Below are 23000 nucleotides of genomic sequence, written 5' to 3'. Positions count from 1 at the left end.
GAGTAGTTACATGAGAGACTGCATGTTCCCAAAACCCAAATGTGAATTATTTGTCCCTTTATAGAAAAAGTTTGCCCCAAAGCAAAAATTGACAAATGGGATCTAATTAAACATAAGAGCTTATGCGTGGAAAAAGAAACTATAAACAGAGTAAACAGATAACCTACAGAATGGGAGAAAATATTTGCCAACTGTGTATCTCATAAAGGTCTAATATCCAGCATCTATAAGGAACTTAACTTTACCAGAGAACAAACAACCCCATTAAAAAGTGGGCAAACAACAAGAACAGACATGCTGCAAAAGAAGACACACATGTGCCCAAGAACATATGAAAGAAAACCTCAATATCACTGATCATTAGAGAAATGCAAATCAAAACCACAATGAGATACCATCTCAAACCAGTCAGAATGGCTATTACTAAAAAGTCAAAAACCAACAGATGCTGGTGAGGTTTGGAGAAAGGGAAAACTTTTAAACTATTGGTGGAAGTATAAATTAGTTCAACCATTGTGGAAAGTTGTATGGTGATTCCTCAAAGAGCTAAAAACAGAGCTACCATTTGACCCAGCAATCCCATTACTGGGTATATACTCAGAGGAATATAAGTCATCCTATCATAAAGACACATGCATGTGAATGGACATTGCAGCACTATTTACAATAGCAAAGACATAGAATCAACCTAAATGCCCATCATTGACAGATCTGATAAAGAAAATGTGGTACATATAACCATGGAATACCATGCAGCCATAAAAAAGAATGAGATCATGTCTTTTGTGGGAACATGGATGGAGCTGGATGCTATTATCCTTAGCAAACTAATATGGGAACAGAAATCCAAATACTGCATATTTTCACTTATAGTGGGAGCTAAATGATGAGAACTCATGAATACAAATAAGGGAACAACAGACACTGGGGTCTACTTGAGGGTGGAGGGTGGGAGGAGGGAGAGGAGCAGAAAAGATAACTATTGGGTACTGGGCTTAATTCCTGGGTGATGAAATAATCTGTACAACAAACTCCCATAACACATCTTTACTTACATAACAAATCTTCACATGTATGCCCAAACCTAAAATAAAAGGTAAAAAAATAAAAAGTTTGCCAATCCCCAGTCTAGAGCTTTAAATTTAGGAAAGGCAACTACTTGTCTTTGCTGACTTGTGTCCTAATAGATCTGTGGGTAGGGTGTATGTAGCTCACATGACTTTTTAAAGAACCCTTCTCAGATTTATAAATCTATGATGAAAAATTTCATGTGTTATTAAAATTATGTAAATTTATTAAAATTATGTAATATTCATGCATTATTAAAATTATATAATATTTAAAAATATTACAGAGTTGAGAATAATAAAACACCCATCTTTGCACTCACCAACCATATTTTAATTCAGTTAATATTATGAGAGATTTAGTTCAAACTGTTTTGCATGAAAAAGTCTTCAGGATAGACTTGGAGCCCCTTGCATGCTTTCTGACTTTATTCCTCTCCTCACAAAGGTAACTGCTATTCTGTAGTTGATGGGTGTCTTTCTGGTTCCAGGTTTTATGATTTTCACTGCATATGTACATATCCATAAGGAATGTTTCAATATTTCAAGTTTTAAAACTTTACATTAATAGCATTACATATGTGATTCTGCAACTTGTTTTTTGACTCAACATTATGTTATTGCAGTTTAGAGAATATAGAAGATATCTGTTCATATAGAGGACACAGTTCATTTTCACTATTATATAATTCTCCATTATATAAATATTCTACAGTTTTTTTATTCTATTGATGTACGTTTAGGATTTTCCCTTTAATATTTACAATTAAAAAATCATGCTGCAATAAACATTGCTGACAATGTATGCTCGTGTATATTAGCAAAAATGAGATCTATATACATAGTAGTGGAGTTGCTGATTTGTAGAGTATATGTGCATCCTGAAATTTATTTGATGTTGCCAAAGTATTTTCCAAAGTTGCTACATCAATTTACACCAATTTCCAGTAGTGACCGTAGTAAGTTTCCAGTTCTCCGCATCCTTGCCAACGTTTGGAGTTGCCAGACTTTAAACTTTTGCCAATTTGATGGATATAAAGTGCTATCTTACTGCTTTAATTTGCATTTTCCTGATAGTATGTTTTCAGATATTTATTAGCCATTTGGATTTCTTCATTCATAAATTCTTCCTTAAGTACTTTGCCAATTTTTTCCCATTGGGCTGCCTTTCTTGTTTTTAATTCATAGAGTTTTTTTTTTTTTATGTTCTGGATAGCATTCTTTATCCTCATTTTCAAATACAAATGATTTCCAGCTTTTCACAAGATGACGCCGAAAGTGAAGAAGGAAGCTCCTGCCCCTCTTAAAGCCGAAGCCACAGCGAAGGCTTGAAAGGCCAAGAAGGCAATGTTAAAAGGTGTCCACAGCCACAAAAAAAGAAGATCCGCACGTCACCCACCTTCCGGCGGCCCAAGACACTGCGACTCCGGAGGCAGCCCAAATATCCTCGGAAGAGCGCCCCCAGGAGAAACAAGCTTGACCACTATGCTATCATCAAGTTTCCACTGACCACTGAGTCGGCCATGAAGAAGATAGAAGACAACAACACACTTGTGTTCATTGTGGATGTTAAAGCCAACAAGCACCAGATTAAACAGGCTGTGAAGAAGCTCTATGACATTGATGTGGCCAAGGTCAACACCCTGATTCGGCCTGATGGAGAGAAAAAGGCATATGTTCGACTGGCTCCTGATTAAGGTGCTTTGGATGTTGCCAACAAAATTGGGATCATCTAAACTGAGTCCAGCTGCCTAATTCTAAATATATATCTATATATATATATCTTTTCAACAACAACAAAAAAACAAAAACAAAAACAAAGAAAAAACAAATGATTTCCAAAGTCTTTGGTTACATCCAGTGAATAATGATCAGCATTTCAGTTTAAGCACAATACTTATGCTTTATCTCTCTATTTCACTTGTAGAGTTTCATGAAATGCATTAAGTATCAATTCGTAACTCAAATATTTTAATTGTAATTTGCAGACAAAGGTTTTATTAGAAGTTAATCCATAGATGTTTAAGAGGTCTTCTTTAGAAAATGAAAAGCATTTTTCTCAAAGAATTAATCATATAAATCAAAGTGAAATTTTTTAATCATCTTGACATTTTCTTTAGTGAAATATTTAGGAAACAACTGAGTTATAAATGATTAAATTTTTTCCCTTAAATTATACATTTTACAATAGTGTTCTGTTTAATGCCCAATTGCCTATTCCAGTCTATTCAAAAGTGAGTTTTGAGTATGCATCAAATTAAATAGGGAGCTTTTTAAAACTACTCTATTCCTTTTCAAATTTGGATATTCCCAACACAGATTTGAAAACAGTAATACATCACTATAGATAAGGCTTTTTTACCTAATAGAAGAACTGTATAATGCCATGTATTTTTATAATGATCTACATAAAATTGTGTAAAATATGAGGTTCCCCAAGCTCTTATTCCATAATTCTCCTAGGTGCGCCAAGAAACAATACCTTTGTTAGCACAGAAAGCTATGATATACTTCCTTGTGGCATTGTTTTAACTATTGCCATGTTCTCTTGGACATTTCCAGTGCATTTCTATTTTCCAATTTGCCTTTTCTCAGTGTAAGATTTATTGCCACTTGGGTACTTGGGAGATAAATGGAAATTTTACATGTATTCATTTCATTCCAGGACACTTAATGTGCCAATGATAATAGTGTGGTCAATTTAAAAGGAGTGAGAATTCCCATAAAGGAGTGGGAATAGAAACAATCAACAGTTTAAAACGTGAGTCACTGATTCTTACACTCTTCTTACAATGGATGACAATATTCTGTGTAATTTCCCAGAGTATACATCTGAGTTGTTATTTTCACTAGAGGCCTCTAATTCACCTTCATGTGGGAGCTCAGATATGAGACATACCTGTTTCCAAAGGAGCCTGACTGTTCAGTATATCCTTCTAGGGCCTACCTGTGAGCCTATCATATATCTCTTTGTATTGGTCCCCACTGGTGCTCCTCTCAGAGTGTCCAATATCTACTATTCAGTGTCACCATCCCAACTCCTACTTGACATGTCAGGAGGGCTGCTTTTTCCCCACAAAAGGATCTGAAGCACAATCTGAATTATACAACCCCACATTCAAGGCCGAGTTACGCTTGCTCCACATCCTCCTTGGGCCACTTCTTTTTTTCTTTTTGAGACAGGATCTCACTCTGTCACCCAGGCTGGAGTGCAGTTGTGCAAACATGCTGACTGCAGCCTTGACCTCCTGGGCTCAAGTGATTCTCCCACCTAAGCCTCCCAAGTAGCTGGGACCACAGGCATATGCCACTGCACCCAGCTAACTTTTTAAATTTTTCTTGTAGAGATGGGGGCTCACTATGTTGATCAGGCTGGTCTCAAACTCCTGGGCTCAAGTGGTCCTTGTACCTCGGCCTCCCAAAGTGCTGAGACTAAAGGTGTGAGCTACTGCACCCAGCCAAGGGCCACCTCTTTAAAACAAAGTTTGGGTATGATGTTAGCTGTGTGCTTGTTATATGTTGGTTTCATTATGCTGAGGCATACAGACTGGAAAGGAAGAAGCAAAATTGTCTCTGTTTGCAGATGACATAATCTTTTAAATAGAAAATACTAAAGAATTTACCAGAAAAACTGTCAGAACTAATAAGTGAATTCAGTAAAGTTCCAAGATACACAATTAGCATATAAAAATCAGTTGCATTTTTATACATTAACAATGTCATTAGTAATCTATATGTTATGTCTCCAGCTTGCTTTTCATTCTTAAGATTGCTTTGGCGGTTTGAGGTCAAAGAGTTCTACACAAATTCTGGGGTTTTCTTTTTCTATTTTTGTGAAAAATGCCGTTGGAATTTTGATATGGATTACATTAAATTTGTGGATCATTTGGGTAGAATAAATTTTAACAATATTTACTCTTCCAATCCATGAACACAGGATATCATTTCCTTTATTTGTGTCTCTTTCAATTTCTTCCATCAGTGTTGTATAGTTTTCAGTATATGGATCATTCACCTCCTTGATTACTTTTTTTTAAAGTATTTTAATCTTTCTGATGCTATTGTAAATGGAATTTTTACAAATTTCTTTTCATCTATAGATTACTAAAGTAGTAATCCTATTTCTGGTTATATATCTGAAGGAAATGAAATCAGAATCTTGAAGAAATCTGTGTATGTCCGTGTTCATTGCACCATATTCACAATAGCCAAGGGAAACAACCTAAGTATATATCAACAGATGAATAAAGAAAAATGGAATATATATATATATATGTATATGAATCTAACTCAGATTTTTTTAAAAAAAAGGAAATCCTGACATTTGTGACAATGTGAATAAACTTGGAGGATCTTATGCTAAGTGAAATAAGCCAGACACAGAAAGACAAATATTGCATGATACCACTTATATGTTGAACCTTAAAAAGTGAAACTTAGAGAAACAGTAAAATGGTGGTTGTCAGGGGTTGGGAATGTGGGAAAAGGGGAGGTAATGGTCAAAGGGTACAAACTTGCAGTTGTAAGATGAACAAGTTCTAGAGGTCTAATATACAGCATGGTAACTATGGTTAATACTGTATTACATACTTGAAATTTGCTAAGAGAGTAGATCTTTTATTTTTTTCTTTTTTCTTTTTATTTTTTTTGAGACGGAGTCTCGCTGTGCCTCCCAAGCTGGAGTGCAGTGGTGCGATCTCGGCTCACTGCAAGCTCCACCTCCCAGGTTCACGCCATTCTCCTGTCTCAGCCTCCCGAGTAGCTGGGATTACAGGTGCCCACCTCCACGCCTGGCTAATTTTTTGTATTTTTAGTAGAGACAGGGTTTCACTGTGTTAGCCAGGATGGTCTCAATCTACTGACCTTGTGATCTACCCGCCTCAGCCTCCCAAAGTGCTGGGATTACAGGTGTGAGCCACCGCACCCAGCGAGAGTAGATCTTAAATGTTCTTACCACCAAAAAAAAAAAAAAAAAAAAAATTAATGATAACTCTGTTGGATGATGGGTATGTGAATTAGTTTGATTGTGGAAATCATTGCCCAAGGCACATGTATATTGAAATATCACAATGTGTCCCTTAAATATATATGATGTTCTATTTGTCAGTCATACCTCAATAAAGCTGGAAAACATTTAATAAAATTATCTTAAACTTCCCCCTTTCCCCCACAAAAAGGCAGTCCCAGACCCAAGTGACATCCCAAAGTACCGTTGGGCTCTGTCCCTGGTAGCACTCACACAATTTTGCAAGATAAGTAAGCAAAGCAAAAGTCATCTTAGGCTCCTCAAAAGGGCTACATAGATTAGTTATGGAAAACAAGGCAAGGCAAAGCATACTACCTAACAATATTACTTTTTACCTTTCATTAAGCGTGGAAAGCCTTTTATAAATGAAACTTTACTTGAGAAAGGCAATACATAATACATAAGAGCAGAGCTGCTTTGTCTGAAACAGGGTTGTGGGTGTGAGGTGGTATGCAGCGTTCTGCTGATTTTACTTCCATCTTACCTTCCTGCTTCCATACCTACGCGGGGGTCCTGAGGATTATCTATAATCTTTGCCATATGATAAAAAGGCACCTGGGGGATAGGGCCATGTCTTCTGTCCTGTTCTATGAGACTCCTTCTTCTATCTGGAATTCCTCCTCTCTTTCCTCATATCTACCTGTTGAAGTCCCATTAAAATCCCATTTAAATTTCACCTCCTTTAAGGAATCTCCTCAGGACAAAATTGATCTTCCTCACTGCAGATGATCAGTGCTTCTGTTACAGCTATAGGGACTGCATACCTTCGATATTCTGGGACAATCCCAATTTTTGATACTAGATCCTAATATGCTCTTACATTCATTTACTTCTCAGATCAGATTTTAATTTTTGGTTTTGAAAATATGGTTATGATAATTATAGTTCTCATGTGTAGTCAGCCTTGTTTCTGAGTTATTGATCTATACAGACATGAAGTATATACTTCCAAAGAGTAGGGATTGAGTCATTTCATCATAATTAATGATCCTTCCTATACCTCCCTCTCTTTTTCATCATGATCATACTTGCAATAATTTATTAATGCCCTAGAACACATGAGGCAGTGTTGGGCACTTATATTAATTACCTTGTTTAATTATTACAAAAACTCTGCAAGGTAGGTATGCATTGACCTCTCTTGTGATGAGGAAGCTGAGGTTACCCGGCTAGTAAGTGACTAAGTTGAGATCTGCCCAAACCCAGGCTCTTTCCCGTATGCTACTTTGCCTCCCACAATGCCTCACAGTGTTTGTCTGCATATTCTAGAAATGTTTATTCTGGTATGTAATGAATAAATACATATTCAATTACTCAGAATTGAAAGCATGGAAAAAGTACAGTACACATGAATTTATCTAGGCTATGAATTGAAATATTTCCCTTTCATGCTTGCATGAATCAGAAAAGAACTTTATACTTGTATTTAGTACTGTTTTAACTCACTCTAGTAGTTGAAAAGCAAAGTGAATCCACTGGCATTTTCATTTTGCTGGCAATCTATGGGTAAGAAAACTGGCACTCCAAAACACAACACATACCTCTCCATGATTTGTGATATCTGAGCCACGCTGGATTACCTGAACACAGTCTGGGATCAGCTCTGCTCTGGTGGGGCCTTTCGTGGGCTTCCTACAATACTCCTGGGAGGTGTAATTACTGGGGACCAAAACAAAACAAAGTGGCTGGCCATTACTAATGCCCCTGATATCTAGGAGTCCTGTTCCCTGGCTGTGCTTGTGAGGAATGGAGCAGGGGAGCAGCTCATAAGAACTTCTGAAAAGGACAGGATTCGGAGAGGGGCTGCTCAGCAAGATGGAGAAAGAAGCCGTTATGCTCCTTGCTGCAGTGCTATCTTCCTAGTGTTGTCCAAAGTGCAGTGTAAGGAGGGGGCATTGTGAGGTGTCTAATGGCTGTGAGGTCTGGCATTTGAACCAATTCAGAAAGTCCTCCCAAGGACCTACTAGGTGAAAGTGTTGTGCTAAGACAGTAGAGGATACAGAGATGATTATGATGCAATAATGCATATCAAGGTACTTACAATCTAACATTAACTTTTACTATAAACTAGAATAAAGTAAATGCTGTGGTTAAACAGGTTTTAGGATGTCTCTACTTCACATTATTTACAAAATGCAATGCCCGATGGATTACACATTTAAATATGAAAGGTCCATGTTTAAAACTTTTAGAAAAAAATATGTAAGAAAATCTCTTAAAGCAAAAAAATGGAAAAACACAGAATATTGACATATTTGATCATATGAATTTGATTTCATCAAAAGGCATCAAAAAGAAGAGAAAAAGAGCTTCCACAAACTGGGAAAAGATTTGCAACACATATAACCAATACAAATTCAATATCCAGCATGTATAAAAATCAACAAAGGGAAGGCAGAGCAAGGTGGCTGAATGGAACTCTCCAGTGGTCGTTCCCCTGCTCAGGAACACCAAATTCAACAACTATCCAAGCAAGAAAGCACGTTCATAAGAACAAAAAACCAGGCGAGAGATCATAGCGCCTGGTTTTAACATCACATCAAGGAAAGAGTCACTGAAAAGGGCGGAAAAAACAATCTTGAAGCCGACTCCAACCCCAGCCCCATCAGCAGAATCTGTGTGCTCGGGAGAGGACAGTGAAGTGAGTGTGGCCTTGCCATGGAACTCAGTGCTGCCCTGACACTGTGGAACACAACACAGGCCACAATTCTGCCAGTGCCCACAGAGGGAGCATTTAGATGATCGCTGGCCAGAGGGGAATCCTCTGCACCAGCTGCAGGAACCTGAGTTGTGCCTAGCCCCACCACTGGCTGACTAATGTGGCCCGGGGTCCTGAGTGAACTGAAAAGGCAGTCATGCCACAAGGATTGCAGTACTTGGGCAAGTCCTGGGTGCTGCACTGGGCTTGGAGCCAGCGGATCTGAGGTGCGTACAACCCAGTGAGACACCAGCTCTGATGGCCAAGGGAGCACTTGTATTACTTCTCCCCTAACTCTAGGCAGGACAGCTTGGGGAGACTCCCTGTTACAAAAAGGAGAGGGAAGAGTAAAGAGGACTCTGTCTTGCAACTTGGGTACCAGCTCAGCCACAATAAAATAAATCACCAAACAAATTCCTGAAGCCCCTGATTCTGGACCCTAGTTCCTAGGTGGCATTTCCAGACCCATCCTGGGCCAGAAGGGAACCTGCTGCCCTGAAATGAAGGATGCAGTTCTGGCAGGATTCACCACCTGCCGACTAAATTGCCACTGGGTCTCAAATAAACATCAGCCGTAGCAAGGGAGTAGTCACTGAGGGCCTTGGGTGTGAGACCTAGTACTGTGCTGAATTCAGGTATGACCCAGTACCATCCTAGCTGTGGAGGCATTTTCATTTTGCTGGCAATCTTACTTTCCCCCAAGTCCAGGCAGCCCAGCATGGAGAAAGGGTCTCCTTCTGTTTGGGGGAAAGTAAGGGAAGAGAACAAGAGACTCTGTCTGGTACTCCAGGAAATCCTCTCAGATCTTAATCAACCCCACAAGGTGCTATGAGTGTTTAAGACTCATGACATTACTGGGCTTGGGGCATCCCCCCTCCCCTAGTGCAGATGTAGCTGTAGTGATCAAAGACTTCAATCACAACACTCAATTCTCTTTGAATACCTGGAAAGCCTGCTTGAGAAGGACAAGTACAAACCGGGCCTGGCTGTGAAGTTGAAAAATAAATACCCAACTCTTCAATGCCTAGACATTGACAAACATCCACAAGCATTAAGAATATCCAGGAAAACATGACCTCACTGAACAAAATAAATAAGGAACCACTGACCAATCCCTGAGTGCAGAGATATGTGACCATTCAGAGTAAGAATTCAAAATAGCTATTCAGGAAACTCAATGAACTTCAAGATAACACAGAAGGAATTCAAAATCCTGTCAGATAAATTTAACAAAGAGATCGAAATAAAAAACCAAGGAGAAATTCTGGAGATGAAAAATTCAACTGACAAACTGAAAAATGTATGTCTTTCGAGAGCAGAATTGATTAAAAAGAAAGAATTGGTGAGCTTGAAGAGAGGCTACAGGAAAATACACAGACAGAGGAGAAAGAAAAGAACAAAAAAGAATGAAGTATACCTACAAGATCTAGAAAATCACCTCAAAAGGGCAAATCTAAGTTATTGGCCTTAAAGAGGAGGTAGAGAGAGAGAGAGGTAAAAAGTTTATTCAAAAGGATAATAACACAGAACTTCCCAAACCTAGAGGAAGATACTAACATTGATGCACAAGAAGGTCATAGAACAACAAGCAGATGTAACCCAAAGAAAACTACCTCAAGCAGTTAATCAGTAAGCTCCCAAAGGTCAAGGAAAAAGAAAAGATCCTAAAAGCAGTAAGAGAAAAAACAAAAACCACTCAAATATTGAGTAGGAAGATTAAAAGACAAACCTATCAAAAGTAACTACAATAACTTTTTAAGAGATAGGTAGTAAAGAGATAGAAATAGAAACAACGAAAAGTTAAAAAGTTGCGGTGATGGAGTTAAAGTTTAGAGTTTTTATACTTTTTATCCTTGCTTTTTTTGTAATCAGAATTAAGTTGTCATCAGTTTAAAATAATTGGTTATAAGATGTTATGTGCAAAACCCATGATAACCTTACATTTAAAAACCTATAATAGGTAAAAAAAAAAAAAAAAAAAAACAATAAAAAGCAAAAAATTAAAACATAACTGCCAGAGAAAAACGCTTTTACACAAATGAAGACAGGAAACAAAAAAGAAAGAGGACCACAAAACAACCAGAAAACAAATTAGAAAATGGCAGTAGTGAGTTCCCACCTATCAATAATAACATTGACTGTAAATTGACTAAACCCTCCAATCAAAAGACGGAGTGTTTTAACAGATTAAAAAAAGACCCAACTGTATGCTGCTCATAAGAAACTCAATTTACCTATAAAGATACACATAGACTAAAATTAAAGGAATGAATAAAAGATATTCCATGAAAATGAAAACAAAAAAGAATAGGAATAGCTATATTTATATTAGACAAAAATAGATTTCAAGACAAAAATTGTAAGAAGAGACAAAGGTAATTAGATATTGAAAACGGAGTCAATTCAGCAAGTCAATATAACAATTATATATGTACCCAACACTGAAGCATCCAGATATAAAGCAAATATCTATACATGTGTGTGTATATATACACACACACATTAGGTATATGTTGACATATATAATATTACATATATATTTTTATATATAGATATATTGATATCTTCCTCTAGGTTTGGGAAGTTCTCTATTGTCCTTTTGAGTAGATATGTGTGTGTGTGTATGTGTATATATATATATATACATATATATACACATATATATATACATACACACACACTTATATACACACACACACATACATACAGAGAGAGAGAGAGAGAGACTGATCCCAATATAACAGCAGCTGGAAATCTCAACACTCTGCTTTCAGCAATGGACAGATCATCCAGACAGAAAATCAACAAAGAAACACTGAACTTAATCTGTACTTTAGACCAAATGGACATAACAGATATTTACAGAAGACTTCATCTGACAGCTGCAGAACACACATCCTTCTCTTCAGCACATGGATCATTCTCAAGAATAGACCATATGTTAGGCCATAAAACAAGTCTTAAAAAAATCAAACAAATTGAAATTATATCAAGTGTCTTCTCATACCGTAGTAGAATAAAACTGGAAGTCAGTAGCAAGAGGAACTTTGGAAACAATACAAATGCATGGAAATTAAACAATATGCTCCTGAATGACCAGTGGGTAAATACAAAAATTAATAAGAAAATTAAAAAATGTCTTGAAACAATGAAAATGGAAACACAATATTCTAAAACCTGTAAGGTACAGCAAAAGCAATATTAAGAGGAAAGTTTATAGTAATAAGTGCCTGCATCAAAAAAGTAGAAAAACTTCAAAATAAACAACCTTACAAAGAATCTTAAAGAATTAGAAAAGCATGACAAAAATCAAATCCAAAATTAGTAGAAGAAAGGAAATAATAAAGATCAGAGCAGAAATAGATAAAATTGAAACCAAAAAAAGGATACAAAAGATCAACAAAATGAAAGGTTGGTTTTTTGAAAAGATAAACAAAATCAATACTAAGAAACAGAGAAGACCCAAATAAATAAAATCAGAGATGAAAAAGGAGACATGACTACTGATACCACAGAAATTTAAAGGATTATTAGAGATTACTATGAATAACTATGTATCAGTAAACTGGAAAACCTAGAAGAAATGGATAAATTCCTAGACATCCATAATTTACCCAGATTGAACCATGGAGAAATAAATATCCTGAATAGACCAGTAACAAATAATGACATTGAGGCTGCTAAAAAGTTTCCATCTGTAAAAGAAACCAAGAAAGTAATCCCATTTACAAAAGCTTCAAATAAAATAAAATGCCTAGAAATAAACTTAAACAAAGAAGTGAAAGATCTCTACAATGAAAACTGTAAAACATAGATGAAAGAAATTGAAGAGGACACACACACACAATGTTTTATGTTCATGGATTGGAAGAATTAATATAGTTAGAATGTCCATACTATTCAAAGCAACCTACAGATTCAATGCAATCCCTATCAAAATACCAATGACATTCTTCAGAAAAATAGGGAAAAAATTCCATATTTATATTGAATCACAAAAGACCTAGAATAGGCAAAAGCCATCCTGAACGAAAAGAATAAAACTACAGGGGTCACATTATTCAAATTATGCTACAGAGCTATAGTAACCAAAACAGCATGGTACTGGCATAAAAATAGACACATAGACCAAAGGAACAGAATAGAGAGCCCAGAAATAAATCCACATATCCACAGTGAATTCATTTCAAGAAAGGTGCCAAGAACATACATTGGGGAAAGGACAGTCTCCTCAAAAATGTTGCTGGGAAAACTGGATATCCATATGAAGAAGAATGAAACTAGACCCTTATCTTTTGCCATATACAAAAATCAAATCAAAATTGACTAAAGACTTAAATTTAAGACCTGAAACTATGAAACTACTAAAACTAGTTGGGGAAACTCTACAAGACATTGGTCTGGGCAAAGATTTCTTGAGTAATACTTCAAAAGCACAGATGACCAAAGTAAATATAGACAAATGGGATCACATCAAGTTAAAAAGTTTCTGCACAAAAAGAAAACTATCAAGAGAGTGAAGAGACAACCCACAGAATGGGAGAAAATATCTACAAACTATCTACCTGACAAGGGATTAATAACCAGAATATATATGGAACTCAGACAACTCAATAGGAGAAAGTAAAATAATCCTATTAAAAATGGGCAAAATATCTGAATAGATATTTCTAAAAATAAAATACATACAAATGGCCAACAGGTATGTGAAAAAAAATGCTCAACATCATTAATCATCAGAGAAATGCAAATCAAACCTATAATGAGATATCATCTCACCCCAGTTAAATGGCTTTTATCCAAAAGATAGGCAGTAACAAATGCTAATAAGGATGGGGAGATAGGGGAACCCTTGTACACCGTCAGTGGGAATGTAAATTAGTATAACCACTGCCAAGAACCATGTGGAGGTTCCTCAAGAAAACCCCTGAAAGTAGAACTATATGATCCAGAAATCCTGCTGTTAGGTACTCAAAAGAAAGGAAATCAGTATATTTTAAGAGATATCTGTCCCCTCTTGCTTATTACAGCGGTATTCACAATAGCAAAGATTTGGCATCAACCTTAAGTATTCATCAATGGATGAATAAAGAAAATGTGGTACATATACAGAATGGAATACTATTCAGCTACAAGAAAAGGAATAAAATCCTGTTGTTTGCAACAAGAATGGAACTGGAGGAAATTATGTTAAGTGAAATAAGCCAGGCACAGAAAAACAAATTTTTCATGTTATTACTCATATGTAGAAGCTAAAAATTAAAGCAATTGAACTCATATAGAGAGAGATTAGAATGATGATTACCACAGACTGGGAAGGGAAGCAGGCAGAAGGGGGACAACTGGGGATGGTTAATGGATACAAAAATATAGTTAGATAGAATGATGAAGATCTAGTATTTGATAGCACAACAGGGTGACTATAGTCAACAATAATTTATTGTATTTTTAAAAGTATAAGTGGAATTGAAATGTTTCTGATGCAAAGAAATGATAAATTCTTGGAGTGATTGATACCCTAATTGCCCTGATGTGATTATTACATATCGTATGCCTGTATCAAAAAATCATGAGTATCCCATAAATATATGCACCTATAATGTACCCATAACAAAAATAAAAAATAAACAAAGGAAAATACAACAGTAACAATAGAAAAGTGGCAAAGAGGCAACACGCATATCACAGAAGAGGAGAATGAATGATTCAAACATATGAAAAGATGTTCATTACTAACTAGAAAGAAAATTAAAACCATAATGATATATGATTATGTATTTCATTTCCAGCATAATAATAGAAATGTAATATCAATTTTATATCAAATGATGACAAGGATATAAAGCAACAAGGACTCATATCCTGCACATAGAAGCATACAATATGCTACAAACACTTTGGAAAATTTCCTTGCATTATATTGCAAATTTGAAGTTGCTCAGACCACAGGACCTATCAAATCTGTTCTCAGGGATATACTTGAGAGAAAATCTTGCACGTGTGTATCAGGAGAGCTTTAGAAGAATGTCTGTAGCAGTAATGTTTTTAACAGTAAAAAACTGGAAAAGACCCTAATGACCATCAACAAGAAAATGGTTACTTTAGTATTTACGTAATAGGAAACTATTCAGCAGTGAAAATGAATACACTATAGTAATACACATTAAGGCCAGTAAATTTCACAATGTTGAGCTAAAAAAATCAAGGGAATATAAACAATGTCTATAAAGTTTAAAAAATGTAAAGCTAAGCAATATATTATTGAGGGATATAGCCATATATGATAAACTATGAGGAAAAGCAAAGGAATGATAATCAAAATTCAGAAGAGTAACTTCTGGGAGATAAGGAGGTGGGAGGGAGGAGACACATTGTTCTATTTGTTAAGGTGGTTAATGACTGCATGGGCATTTATTTACTACTGTTGTTTAAGCTGTATATATATATTCTATAATCTCTTTTCTACTTTCATGTATTTCATAATAAAGATATAGCAAACAGTGTGCGATTGGAGTGCTGATGAGGGAGTACTTCATCTGAAAGGAGGTGGGAGTGGGAGATGAGAGGCAGGGATCAGTGAAGTCTTCGTGGTGTAGTCAGAACTGGTTCTTGAAACATGAGGAGGGTTTTAAGGATAGAAACAGACAGAGAGGAGCTTCCACCTGGAAGAATAGGATGAGGAAAGACATAAAAGTGTGAAATGGCATTGTGTGTCCTGGAAACAGCAATGGTTGGAGTATAAATTGGAGGAATAGAGTAGCATACAAGGATGGAAAATGGCATTGGGCCAGGCTGTAGAAGGCCTTTTAAAGAAAATCCGGTGGCTCACGCCTGTAATCCCAGCACTTTGGGAGGACAAGGTGGGTGGATCACGAGGTCAGAAGATCGGGACGATCCTGGCTAAAACGGTGAAACCCCATCTCTACTAAAAATACACAAAATTAGCTGGGCATGGTGGCACATGCCTGTAGTCCCAGCTACTTGGGAGACTGAGGCAGGAGAATTGCTTGACCCCGGGAAGCAGAGGTTGCAGTGAGCTGAGATGGCGACACTGCACTCTAGCCTGGGAGACATTGCAAGACTCTGTCTCAAAACAAAACAAAACAAAAAAACTTGTGAACCAATTTGGATCTTATCCTGCAAGCAAAGGCAGGCTGTTGAAGACTTTTGAGGAAACAAGTGGTTTAATTACACCTGTGATTTAGAAATACAATTTTGGTAGTTGTAGGAAGCATGAATAGGAGAAATTTGAGGCAAGTGGGACCCATCTAGTTACTGGAACAGTTCAGGATAGCAAAGACAAGGGTCTGTATTGTGGCAGTGGCAATGGAATGAAATGAAAGAATGAATAATTTGAGACCTGATTTGTATTTCCTAAATGTTTGTGCCCATTTCCAGAAAGACACAGACTGAAGCAAGGTGTACTGGCTTATTTCAGGCCAGGCCCTGCTCAGGACTGAGCACGCTCCCAAGTTAAGTAGTTAATTGTGAGCACTGACTCAGGAGCTTGCCCCCAATTCCCTGTTCTCCAATTCCTGATTCCCTGATAGAAGTACATTTCCCAGTTTTCCTGGCCCTTCCCTTTCTAAAGCAAGGAAGGCAGTATTTGAAAACAAACTCTTTCCAATATTCATTAATCTGTCTTTTTGCTTACTTACGCCTGCCCTTAACTTCCCTTTCTGGACTTTCATTCTTCTCCCAAGGTCTCCTACACAAGCACAGTCATGCTACTAGGTTGAAGAGTCTTTTTCTTCCACAAGAGACTGATTCAGCTGATATCATCCTAAAGACCTGGGGTATATTCATCCTTCGGGCAGATAATTACACAAAGACATGAGACACTAAGATGGCAGTAAGATGGCATAACAACAACTTGTGGCTGGTCTGAAATGAAAAATGAATGCCCTGAACATCCAACAGGCAGTTGGAAATTCAGGCTAGGTCTTTACGAGGCATGTCAGTCCCTGCCTCTTCCCTGCACCACGCTTGACCAAATAATGAGACATAAACCTGCCTTGGGAATTGTGCTGTTTTATATGGGACCCAGCAGGGGTGATCCCCATATGGAGAAGTACTCAATTCTCCCTTGGTATGATCTCTACTTGTATTTATTAAAAAAGAAGTATCTTGTCAAGTTGACCCATGCAGGAGTCAGATCTTTCAACCTGGAGAAGGAAGCAGCAATGTTCCACAGCCAGGAGCAATGCCATCTCTGAGTTCAACACGGCCAGAGCTAGGAAGCAGTCACAGGGAAAGAAGGGGACAGGGTCTGACGATGGTGACTGCCAATCAGGAGAACACTTCTGGGCACCCCAAAGAAGAAACGTGAATGGCTTGATATTCACATTTAAGAAGAGAGTACCCAGCTCTCCATAGCTTCTGAGTCGCTCTGCCATGCAAACCAAATCCTGTGTGAATCATGATCAAGGTGCATTTCACACCCATTTTCTGATGAAAATGGAAAGTAGAAGGTAACTGGGCAAACTGAGTGACTCCCCTGCTCATCTTCCAGAAGGTTTAGGTCTGGGGGAGAGAAGGAATGACAAAGAATTGCAGGCAGAGAGCAAATTTGCATCAACACTGCTTTGTGAAAATGAAGAGGGAAGAAATTGCAGTTTATTCTTGGGCAAAGACAGAAAAATTATGGTTAAGTTTAAAAGAGAAAATGATACAAGTCTTCTCATTGAAGAGGCGAGTAAAGTGTATTTTTCAGATCACAGCAGTGGTTTGTAAACTTTCTCATTCTTTTCCATAGGCACCACCCCCCACCATGAAAAATTAAAATCAAAGACTCTCCTCACATTTCTAATGTATTCAATTCCTTTCTATGTCTTTCCATGCCAAGATGCAATCTCAACCCTTTGATTCCTTACCAAACCTTTAACTAGCCCTCATGGGAAGATGCTTTTGAAATGGTTCAAAGTTGGGCATCCACTAGAAGAAGAAACAGCAGAGAAATGGAGTCCTCCTCAGGTGAGGTAATGAGCCCCTGAATAATTGACAATGGAGCGCCCCACGGCTCTCTTCTCTAATCAACACCACGCTCTCCCTCATTGCTGCAAGTAGCTCATGTAACTCGTTTAACACAGTGCTCATAGGTCGGACTCTGAAAAGAAAAAGGTAATGGATTTGATCACTGTGAGAGGTTTTTCTCTTCCTTCATAAAAGGCATGGAGCAGGGCCAGACAAGAAAGGGGAAAGAACTCACATTTGCAGACAATCTGAAGGATGATTAAGAGTGATGGCTGAGAGACAACTGGGCATCTGCATGAAATGGTCTTCTGGATGGCTTGTAAAGAGGCACGCTGTATGGAGAGATGAGCTTTCAGGGTTGGCCGAATTTCAGCACCCAGACGTGATAAAACATCGGGTGGACGATCTTTGCAATGCAGGGCCCTCGAAATGATCTACCTGAGCCCATACAATTGCTTTATTTCTCTAGACAGGCTTCTTTATTTCCCTCTTGTGTACTTGTTATCTCTCTTCTCTCATGCTTTTGATTTCATCAACTTCCTTAGCTCATTTGTCCGCACTGACCTGCTGGGGGTTAGCTCTGCGGGGTTGGTATATTCTGCTAAGCTCTGGCTTTCACATCATTGAGATTGCACTGCTCTCCTGTGTACCTTTTCTACGAGGCTCCAGCACACCTGTTTTGTAACTTTTATTCTGTCATGTTTTGCATACCCCGTGCTCTTGAAGGTCTTCATTATTTACTGTTTGACCTTATTTTACTTTATTTCCATTCTTTCCTTGTCATCCACGTCTGGTGAGAGACAGTTTACACATAAGGAAAACAAGTCTTGGAATGTCATTTAGTTTAAGACTAAAGGCATTTCTTAATGCTAGGCACAATAGGATTTTGCATATACAACGTCACTGATTCTGCAAAATCTTAATTAGATGTATCCAAACGGACGGTGATCCAAAAAAAGCTGACTGTGAGTTAGACTGAATTGCCACATATATTCATATAGTCAGTTACCTGTAAGATCCCATGTCCTGGTTCATCGGGTATCTTTGTGGCCATGGACGTGATAAGCACAGCTAGTGAATGTGCAGAGTTGGAAAACACAACTGCACACTTCTGTTCACATATGTGTTTGGCAGTCAGTATTTACTGAGTGCCCCATGTGCACAGCGCTGGGCCCTGGGGTGCTGAGCGCTGTGGGGAGCCGAAAGCAACATGGTTCCTGCTCTTGCAGAGCTTATGCTCTGGAGAGCCAGACTTCATAAAGTGATCAGACACAAATATGTAAAATTATCACTGTGACAAATGCTACGAAGAAGATGTGCCTGTTGCTGGGAGAGCCAATGACAGGTGGATGAGACCCGACTGGAAAACACAGAGTCTTCTCTGAGGAAGTGATGCTTGAACTGGGATGTGAAGGATGAGGAGGACTTACCCAGGGGAATGGGGGGGACGGCAGGGGGAAGAGCCTTTTGGGAAGAGGGAGCAACATTGCAAAAGCCCCATGGGCAGGAAGAGGCATGGGGAGAGAAACTGGTTGGTGGGATAACAGAGCAAGGGATGGAGGAGCTGTGTGAGATGACCTGGGAGGGGGACTGGGGTAGAACATGCAGGGCCTGGCAGCCTTGTGATGAGGATCTGATCTTTACCCTGAAAGAACATGGGGTGCCACTGAAGGGTTTTAAACAGTAAGCAGATAGATCAGATGAGTGTTTTGAAAAGTAACCACCTTGTCTAGCAGACTGAGGGGAGGCAAATACAAGTTGATTTGTATTTAAAAGCTTTTGTAGCCTCCTGATATACTTACTTAAAAGATGCTCTCTGTACTTCTGTGCTGAGTAGTGAGTACAGTTGTGCACCACATAATGATGTTTTGATCAACAATGGACTGCATATATGATGGTAGTCCCATAATATTATAATATGATATTTTTACTGTACCCTTTCTATGTTTAGATATGTTAAGATACACAAATACTACTGTGTTAAAATTGCCTACAGTATTCAGTGTAATAACATGCTGTCCAGGTTTGTAGTCTAGGAGCTATAGGTTGGTGTGTAGGAGCTGTAACCTGGTGTGTAGGAGGCTGTACTATCTAGGTTTTTGTAAGTGTATTTCTTTGATGTTTGCAGGACAAAATCACTTAATAATGCATTTCTCAGAATATATCCCTGTCATCAAGAGATGCATGCCTGTATTTTAATAAATAAAAGCACAGGCCTTGGGGAGAAGAAGAGAATGGAAGAATAGGGGAAATTTCAGAAATATTGAACTAGGCACCTTACCTTTCCTGGAAAATATGATTCCCATTGATTAGATCAGTAAAATTGATTCTCTGTGAAATGACTTGCAGGATACGAGGACAAGCTGTCATTCCACTAATTGCTAGAGTTGACTCAACTGATCCTGCTGCTCAGGAGGACTCCTGCCTCCTCCCAACCCTCCTAGTGTGGGCCCCTGAAGCTGCCCAGAGAGGACCTGGTATTTGATCAAGGCTATAGAGCAGCTGTGAGCCCCTGACAGGGTAACTTGTTCAGGTCAGAGCTAGACAGCCAGTGAGTTGTTGTGCCAGTATTTGAATATGTCTGTCAGGCGCCTGTTCTTTTTACTACCTTGTTATTTCCTTACGAGGGAGGAAAACAAACTGACAAGAAAGTCACTATGACAGGTAAGAATTTTCCTCCAAGCAAGTCTTTAGGACAAGGAAGAAATTGAGTAAGCTTAAGAGAGGTGATCAGTGAAAGTATCTTAGGTGATTGAAATAAATGAAGTAGATGTAAATTGTGCACCAATGACTGGAGGCCTCAAACAGATAAACTCACCAATGGGTATATATCGCTGTTTTACCCAACTTTTGCCCACTGGGAAATTCTGTGCCCACGTGACAGTCTTTGTTAAGGGAATCAGCCTCAATGCTTTGTTTCTCTGAACTCAAGACCATATTATTTCAAGACTGTATGCCATGCCATTCAATCCCAATGGCAGGATACGAGCAAGATATGGAGAGGCTCCTCCCCAGTCCAGGCAAAGCCTCCAGCCAGGCAGGCCTGCACATTTATGGCCCAGACAAGCCACCTGGGTCCTGTGGAAGATAAAATGGGATTCTGCAGTGCTGAGGTGACAGTGTGTGGCAGGGTGGAGGGGACCATGCTTTTCTGTGCCCAGGACCCAGAAGTGCAGGAGGGAGCCTTAGGGATCACAGTGCCAGTCCCTTGACTGTGGAGTGTGTTCTCAGGCAGGACTATGTGGCAGTGGCAAGAACTCATTAGTGACTTTGTGGGCAGGGGACTCACACAAGTGGGGACTGGAGTTGGAGAGGAAGATAAGGACGTGTGCTACAGAATGAATGCCGTGGGCACACGGGAGGCATCCTCTGGGGCTTGTCTGTGGACACACTGTGAGAGGGGGCAACTGCCAGCTCTAAAGCTGGAAGTGGTTGTAGCTACCGTAACTTGGTTGTTAAAGGTAAATGTTACTAACTTGTTTCTAGCAATATGGTGGATTAGATTCCCTAACCTTACCATTGCTGAATAGGGAAGAAAGTAAAGAATCCTCTGATGTCAAAAGCAAAGTGAGAATAAGAGTCCTGGAAGGTAAACAAGTACCAAAGGCAGCTTTTACCCAGAAAATAACTACTGATTCCTGGGCACCTTGAGTTTCCATTTTGATGACTGGGCGATAACGATAGAAAATCAGCTTAGGGGCTACAAATGGAAAGTCTAATAGGAGATCCTGGCATGAACTGGAACCCCAAAGAACAATTCAAAAGAGGGTTGGAAAAATAAAAAGGGTAAGACAGAAAAAGTGAAACTAATAGGAAAAGAACAAAAATGATAGAATTCAATAAAAATATAAGTGAATAAAATTAATGTAAACGGGCTGAAATGACCATGGTGAAATACATTGTTACAATATAAAAAATCCAGGTTAATAGGCCAGAGAAACACATGCAGTATAAAGACACAGAATGGTTAAAAGTGAAAGGATAAAAGAGACATACCAAAGAAAACTAGCATGCTTATAATAATATCAGGCAAAACCAACTTCAAAGCAAAAAGCATTGACAAGAGATACAGTAGGTCACTACATAATGAGAAGGATTTGATTCACTTGGAAAATAAAGTAAATACCTGAGTATCAAAAAACATGCCCTCAAAACATACAAAGTAAAAGCTGATAGCTCTTCAGGCTGGGCGTGGTGGCTGATGCCTGTAATCCCAGCACTTTGGGAGGCCAAGGCAGGAGGATTGCTTGACCTCAGGGGTTTAAGACCAGTCTGGGCAACATTGTGAGGCCCCATTTCTATTTAAAAAAAAATTGATAGGGGCGGAGCAAGATGGCCGAATAGGAACAGCTTCAGTTTCCATCTCCCAGCGCGAGCGACACAGAAGACCGGTGATTTCTGCATTTTCAACTGAGGTACTGGGGTCACCTCACTCGGGAGTGCCGGACAATCCGTGCGGGTCAGCTGCTGCAGCCTGACCAGGGAGAGCTGAAGCAGGGCGAGGCATCGCCTCACCTGGGAAGCGCGAGGGGGAAGGGAGTCCCTTTTCCTAGCCAGGGGAACTGAGACACACAACACCTGGAAAATCGGGTAACTCCCACCCCAATACTGCGCTGTAACACTGGCACACCGGAGATTATATCCCACACCTGGCCGGGAGGGTCCCACGCCCACGGAGCCTCCCTCCTTGCTAACACAGCAGTCTGCGACAATCTAACCGCAAGGCAGCAGCGAGGCTGGGGGAGGGGCGCCCGCCATTGCTGAGGCTTAAGTAGGTAAATAAAGCCGCTGGGAAGCTCGAAATGGGTGGAGCTCACAGCAGCTCAAGGAAACCTGCCTGTCTCTGTAGACTCCGCCTCTGGGGACAGGGCTCAGCTAAAGCAGCAGAGGCCTGTCCAGACGCGAACGACTCTGTCTGACAGCTTTGAAGAGAGCAGTGGATCTCCCAACACGGAGGTTGAGATCTGAGAAGGGGCAGTCTGCCTGCTCAAGTGGGTCACTGACCCCTGAGTAGCCTAACTGGGAGACATCCCCCACTAGGGGCAGTCTGACACCCCACACCTCCCAGGGTGGAGTACACCCCTGAGAGGAAGCTTCCAAAGCAAGAATCAGACAGGTGCACTCGCTGTTCAGCAATATTCTATCTTCTGCAACCTCTGCTGCTGATACCCAGGCAAACAGGGTCTGGAGTGGACCTCAAGCAATCTCCAACAGACCTATAGCTGAGGGTCCTGAC

The 23000-nt window shown here is 39.2% G+C and overlaps 1 protein-coding gene and 1 pseudogene across 1 annotated transcript in view; one reads left to right on the top strand and one right to left on the bottom strand.

Annotated features, from left to right (window-relative positions):
- The window catches only part of MAGI2 (membrane associated guanylate kinase, WW and PDZ domain containing 2), a 1516313-nt gene that overhangs the window by 75598 nt on the left and 1417715 nt on the right, over positions 1-23000 (bottom strand). The window lies entirely within an intron of this gene.
- LOC116418893 lies at positions 2334-2803 on the top strand (annotated as a pseudogene).

This window comes from Piliocolobus tephrosceles, chromosome 8 (assembly GCF_002776525.5).
Source record: "Piliocolobus tephrosceles isolate RC106 chromosome 8, ASM277652v3, whole genome shotgun sequence".
In the NCBI taxonomy this organism is placed as follows: domain Eukaryota; kingdom Metazoa; phylum Chordata; class Mammalia; order Primates; family Cercopithecidae; genus Piliocolobus; species Piliocolobus tephrosceles.
Note: the sequence above shows the minus strand (reverse complement) of the source record. Positions and strands in the feature narration are given on the sequence as shown.